General features: G+C 44.2%; 1 non-coding gene across 1 annotated transcript; it reads left to right on the top strand.

Annotated features, from left to right (window-relative positions):
* Positions 1-3893: 3893 nt before the first annotated feature.
* On the top strand, positions 3894-3976 carry trnaf-gaa (transfer RNA phenylalanine (anticodon GAA)). The gene has a single exon. It is a non-coding gene; the product is annotated as a tRNA-Phe (tRNA).
* Positions 3977-7121: the final 3145 nt, after the last annotated feature.

The raw sequence follows: 7121 nt of genomic DNA, 5'->3' as shown, positions 1-7121 counted from the left end.
TTTTTAAAAAACTTTGGGAAAATAATACGGTTGTGATCTTTGGTATCGGCCTTGGTTCATTGGCTCCATTCTCGACTGAATCGGGAGGTTGTGTGTGTAAGTCCCACTCCTGAGACTTGAGCAGATAATCTTTGCTGACACTCAAGTGCAGTACCTGGGGAATTTTGCATTGTTGAAGCTGTTGACCATCGGCTGAAATGTTAAATTGAAGCTCCGTCTGCAACCTCGGGTGGATGTGAAAGTTCCCAGAGCATTTCACGAAAAAGAATAGGAGAGTTGCGCCTGTGTCAATATTACTAAACATTTTCGTAAATGCTCACTGAAACCCGATTTGTATGTGTTTGCGTTGCTGTGGAGGTGGAGCTGAAGCCCAGATTCTCACAGAGATAGAATCCAAACGCTGCAAAGACCAGGATGGGCGAGTGGTTAAGCCGTTTGCCTTAAAATTCAATGGGTTTTTCCCGCGTGGTTTCGAACCCCAATCCTAGAATCTCTTTAATTTAACAGAGATTTTTCCCATTCTGCCCAATGATACCGGATTTTCATCTGTTGAATCTGCAATTTTCTGTAACTCTGTGACACTCTGAGCCGATCATGAAATGAAATTGTGAAATGTATCTGTTTATCTCAGCCTCTGCCTTTCTCTCTTCAGAGAGCTGTGTATGTGTTTGTGTGCTTGATCCTTTGTCTCCCTCAGTCTGCCTCTCTCTGACTCACTCTGTCGGTGAATGGTTCTCTGTTTGTCTCTGTCTCTCAATCTGTCTCTTTCTCACGGTGTCCAGTTCTGTTCCAATGGGATTCTCTCAGACTCTCTGTCTGACTGTCTCTCTCTTTCCCATCATCCCTGCCCGTGTCTTTGCCTGTCTCATTTTGTACTTGTCTCTAATCTGACGAGTCTCTAATCTGATGACTATGTTTCCATGTTTTTGAAACATAGAAACATGGAAAATAACTGCAGGAGTAGGACATTAGGCCCTTCGAGCCTGCGCCGCCATTCAATATGATCATGGCTGATCATTCCTTCAGTTACCCTTTCCTGTTTTTCTCTCCATACCACTTCATCCACTTAACCGGAAGGACCATATCTAACTCCCTCTTGAATATATCCAATGAACTGGCTTCAACAACTCTCTGTGGTAGGAAATTCCACAGGTCAACAACTCTCTGAGTGAAGAAGTTTCTCCTCATCTCACTGCTAAATGTCCTACCCCTTATCCTAAGTGTATGTCCCCTGGTTCTGGCTTCCCCAACATCGAGAACATTCTTCCCGAATCTAACCTGTGCAGTCCCGTCAGAATCTTATGTGATTCTATGAGATCCCCTCTCATCATTCTAAACGCCAGTGATAAAAGGCCTAGTTGATCCAATCTCTCCTCATATGACAGTCCTGCCATCACTGGAATCACTCTGGTGAACCTTCGCTGAACACCCTCAACAGCAAGAACGTCCTTCCTCACACTAAGGCCTTGCACAACTACAGTAAGATCTCCTAGCTCCTATATTCAAATCCCCTCGCTACGAAGGCCAACACACCATTTGCCTTCTTTATCGCCTGCTGTACCTGCATGCCCACTTTCAGTGACTGATGAAGCATAACACCAAGGTCTCATTGCACCTCACCTTTTTCTAGTCTTCCGCCATTCAGATAATATTCTGCCTTCGTGTTTTTGCCCCCAAAATGGATAACCTCACATTTATCCACATTATACTGCATCTGCCATGTATTTGCCCACTCACCTAACCTGTCCAATTCGCCTCTTAGCGTCCTCCTCACAGCCCGTACCGCCACCCAGCTTAGTGTCATCCGCAAACTTGGAGATATTACACTCTATTCCTTCAACCAAATTGTTCATGTATATTGTAAAGAGCTGGAGTCCCAGCACTGAGCCCTGCGGCACCCCACTAGTCACTTACTGCCAGTCTGAAAATGACCCGTTTATCCCGATTCTCTGCTTCCTGTCTGCCAACCAGTTCTCTATCCATGTCAGTACATTAATCCCAATGCCATGCACTTTGATTTTGTGCGCCAATCTCTTGTTCGGGACCTTGTCAAAAGCCTATTGAAAGTCCACATACACCACATCCACTGGTTCTCCCTTGTCCACTCTACTCGTTACATCCTCAAAAAATTCCAGAAGATTCGTCAAGCTTGATTTTACTTTCATAAATCCATGCTGACTCGGTCCGATCCTGTCACTGCTTTCCAAATGGGCTGCTATTTCATCGTTAATGATTGATTCCAACATTTTCCCCACTACCGATGTCAGGCTAACCGGTCTATAATTACCCGCTTTCTCGGTCCCTCCTTTTTTAAAAAGTGCCGTCACATTAGCTACCCTCTAGTCCATAGGAACTGATCCAGAGTTGATAGATTGTTGGAAAATTATCACCAATGCATCCACTATTTCTACGGCCACTTCCTTAAGTACTCTGGCATGCAGACTATCAGGAGCCGGGGATTTATCGGCCTTTAATCCCATCAATTTCTCCAACACAATTTCCCGCCAATAAGAATATCTTTCAGTTCCTCATTCTCACGAGACGCACAGTCCCCTAGTACATTCGGAAGGTTTTTTGTATCTTCCTTTGTAAAGACAGAACCGAATTATTGTCTGGAACTGACTTTCTCTCTATCTGTCTCCCTCTTTGTCTCTCTCTTTGTCCCTGTCTTTGTCTCTTTCATTGCATCATATTTGATTCCTTCTCTTTATGGAGCACACAAACACATCTCTGTGTATGTATGTGTTTGAGTCTTTATCTCATTCAGTCTGACCCTCCCTCTCAGTCTCAAACTTTCTGTCTCTCTTTGCCTCTATCTCGCTGTCTGTCTCTCCCTGTTTCCCTGTTTGTCTGTCTCTCAATGTGTCTGTCTCTTTCTCATGATGTCCAGTTCTGTTCCAGTGGGATTCTCTCAGTCTCTCTGTCTCACTGTCTCACTCATTCCCATCATCTCTGTCTGTCTATGTCTCTACCTGTCTGTCTTTATTTGCCTGTCTCTGTTAGTTCCGGTCACTAACCTGCTGAGTATTTCCATCATTTTCTGTTTATATCTCTGTATATCTCTCTATCTGTCGCTCACTCTTCATCTGTCTCTCTCCTTGTTACTGTCTTTATCACGGTCTTTCTCTCACTGTTTCCCTCTCTCTCTTTATATCTGTATGTGTGTGTGTTTGTGTCTTTTTCTCACTCAGTCTACCTCTCCTTCTCAGTCTCACACTTTCTGTCTCACGTTGTCTCTATCTCGCTGTCTGTCTCTCCCTGTTTGTCGGTTTGTCTCTGTCTCTCAATGTGCCTGTCTACTTCTCATGGTGTCCATTTCTGTTCTCAGCTTGATTCCTGCACTGACAGAATCCACAGCCGTCTGCTCCTCATTCGTGTCTTAGTTAATAACCCTCTCTGTCACACGCGAGGTAGGCGTTCAATTCCCCAACGAGGATGAAGCTTTTTTAAAATGTTGAATATTACTTCTGTATGTCCTGAAACTTCATTAAATGACTTGGGGAAAATAATACGGATGTGAACTTTGGTATAGGCTTTGCTTCAGTGGCAGCATTCTCGACTGAATAAGGAGGTTGTGTGTGTAAGTCCCACTACTGAGACTTAAGCATATAATCTTGGCTGACACTCAAGTGCAGTACTTGGGGAATTTTGCACTGTTGAAGCTGTTGACTTTCAGATGAAATGTTAAAGTGAAGTTCCGTCTGCACCATCGGTTGGATGTCAAAGTTCCCAGTGCATTACTCGAAAAAGAACAGGAGAGTTGCCCCTTTGTCAATATTACTATAAATATTCGAAAATGCTCATTAAAAACCTGTGTTTGTGAGACTGGAGCTGCAGCCCAGATTCTCACAGAGACAAAATCCGAATATCGACAAAATCCGAACATTGACAAAACCAGGATGGCCGAGTTGTTAAGGCGTTGGACGGAAAATCCAATGGGTTTATACCTGCGTGGGTTCGAACCCCACTCGTAGTACATCTTTAAATTCAAACCGATTTCCTCCCATCCTGCTCAGTTATATCCAAATCTATTCTGTTGAATCTGTATTTGTCGATAACATTGTAACATTCAAAGAAATGGGATTGTGCAATGTATCTCTGCCTCTCACTCTCTGTCTTTAGAGTGCTCTTTATGTGTTTGAGTCTGACTCCCTGTGTCTGAGGAATTAGAAGCTGAGTTCAGGGAGCTGGGAGGTAAATTAACAAATCGGACCTCAAAGGTAGCAATCTCAGGGATAGCTACCACTTTTCAGAGTAGGAATCGCAGGATAGTTCAGATGAATGTGTGTTGCAGAAGGGAGGGATTCAATTTCTTGGGACATTGGAACCGTTCTGGGGGAGCTGGGACCTGTGCAAACCGGACGGTCTGCACCTCAGCAGAACCAATGTCCACGAGGGAGAGTTTGCTCGTGTTGTTGGGGAGTGGTTAAACTGATATGGCAGCGGGATGGGAACCTTTGGGGTAAAAAAATTAAGGGTGGAGGGCAGAGAAACCGAAAGCAAAAATCAAAAAGGGCCACATTGCAGCAAAATTCTAAAGGGACAAGGTCTGCTAAGATAAAAAGCCTGAAGGCACTGTGCCTCAATGCGAGGAGTATTAGTAATAAGTTGTACAAATTAACTGCACAGGCAGCAATTAATGAATATGATGTAATTGGCATCACGGAGAAATGGCTCCAGGGTGACGAAGGCTAGGAACGCAACATCCAGGGGTATTCACCATTCAGGAAGGATAGACACAAAGGAAAAGGAGGTGGGGTGGCATTGCTGGTTGAAGAGGAAATTTACACAAGAGTCAGGAAGCACATTCGCGTGGCTTCTGTGTGGGTGGATCTGTGGAATATCAAAGGGACAAAAACGCTAGTGGGAGTTGTGTACCACCAAACAATCGTAGTGAGTTTGCTGACAGCATCCAACAAGAAAGTAGGGATGTGTGCAATAAAGGTACATCAGTTATCATGGGCGACTTTAATCTACATATCGATTGGGCTAACCAAACTGGTAGCAATACGGTGGAGGAGGCTTTGCTGGAGTGTATTAGTGATGGTTTTCTCGACCAATATGTCGAGGGACCATATAGAGGGCTGGCCATCCTCGACTGCTTGATGTGTAATGAGAAAGGACTAATTAGCAATCTTGTTGTGCGAGGCCCCTTCGGGAAGAGTAACCACAATAAGGTAGAATTCTTTGTTAAGGTGGAGAGTGAAATGGTTAATTCTGAGACTGGGGTCCTGAACTTAAGGAAAGGTAACATCGATGGTATGAGACATGAATTGGCTAGAATAGACTTGCAAATGATACATAAAGGGTTGACGGCAGATAGGCAATGGAAAGCATATAAAGATCACATCGATGAACTTCAACAATTGTACATCCCTGTCTGGAGTAGAAATGAAACGGGGAAGGTGGCTCAACCGTGGCCAACAAGGGAAATTAAGGATAGCGTTAATTCCAAGGAAGAGGCATATAAATTGGTCAGAAAAAGCATCAACCCGAGGACGGGGAGAAACTTAGAATTCAGCAGAGGAGGACAAAGGGTTTAATTAGGAGGGGGAAAATAGAGTATGAGAGGAAGCTTGCTGCGAACATAAACACTTCTATAAATATGTGAAGAGAAAAAGAGTAGTGAAGGCAAACGTAGGTCTCTTGCAGTCAGATTCAGGTGAATAGGGAACAAAGAAATGGTGGACCAGTTGAACAAATACTTTGGTTCTGCCTTCACGAAGGAAGATGCGCATAATCTTCTGGAAATAGTACGTGACCGAGGGGCTAGTGAGAAGGAGGAACTGAAGAAAATCCTTATTTGTGGGAAATTGTGTTAGGGAAATTGATGGGACTAAAGGCCGATAAATCCCCGGGGCCTGAAGGTCTGCATCCCAGAGTACTTAAGGAAGTGGTCCTAGAAATAGTGGATGCATTGTGATTATTTTCCAACAGTCCATCGATTCTCGATCAGTTTATATGGACTGGAGGGTAGCTAATGTAACACCACATTTTGAAAATGAGGGAGAGAGAAAACGGGTAATTATAGACCGGTTAGCCTGACATCAGTGGTGGGGAAAATGTTGTAATTAATTTTTAAAGATGAAATAGCAGCCCATTTGGAAAGCAGTGACAGGATTGGTCCAAGTCAGCATGGATTTATGAAATGAAAATCATGCTTGACAAATCTTCTAGAATTTTGTAAGGATGTAACTAGTAGAGTCGACAAGGGAGAACAAGTGGATATGGTGTAGTGGGACTTTCAAAATACTTTTGACAAGGTCCCACACAAGAGGTTGGTGTGCAAAATTAAAGTACATGGTATTGGGGGTAATGTATTGACGTGGATAGAGAACTCGTTGGCAGACAGGAAGCAGAGAGTCGGGATAAACGGGTTCTTTTCATAATGGGAGGTAGTGACTAGTTGGGTGCCGCAGGGCTCAGTGCTGGGACGCCAGCAATTTACATCAATTATTTAGATGAAGGAATTTTGTATAATATCTCCAAGTTTGCAGATGACATTATGCTGGATGGCGGTGTGAAATGTGATGAGGATGCTAACAGGCTGCAGGGTGACTTGGACAGGTTAGCTGAGTGGGCACTTGCATGGCAGATGTAGTGTAATGTGGATAAATATGAGGTTATGCACTCTGGTGGCAGAAACACGAAGGCAGAATATTATTTGAATGGCGGCAGATGAGGAAAAGGGGAGGTGCAACGAGATCCGGGTGTCATGGCACATCAGTCATTGATGGTTGGCATGCAGGTGCAGCAGACAGAAAGAAGGCAAATAGCATGTTAGCCCCATATCTTGGGGATTTGAATATAACAGCTGTACTGGGCCTTGGTGAGGCCTCACCTGGAATACTGTGTTCAGTTTTGTTATAATCTGAGGAAGGACGTTCTTGCTATTGAGGGAGTGCAGCAAACGTTCACCAGACTGATTTCCGGTATGGCAGGACTGACATATGAGGAGAGATAGGATCGACCGGGCCTGTATTCACTGGAGTTTAGAAGAATGAGAGGGGACCTCAGAAACATTCTGACTGGACTAGGCAGGTTAGATGCACGAAGAATGTTCCCGATGTTGAGGAAGTCCAGAACCAGTGGTCACAGTCTGAGGACAAGTGATAAGCCAT

The sequence above is a fragment of the Pristiophorus japonicus genome, chromosome 23 (genome assembly GCF_044704955.1).
Source record: "Pristiophorus japonicus isolate sPriJap1 chromosome 23, sPriJap1.hap1, whole genome shotgun sequence".
Classification (NCBI taxonomy): Eukaryota; Metazoa; Chordata; class Chondrichthyes; family Pristiophoridae; genus Pristiophorus; species Pristiophorus japonicus.
The sequence above is the reverse complement of the archived record's forward strand: the minus strand, read 5'-3'. Positions and strand labels throughout refer to the sequence as shown.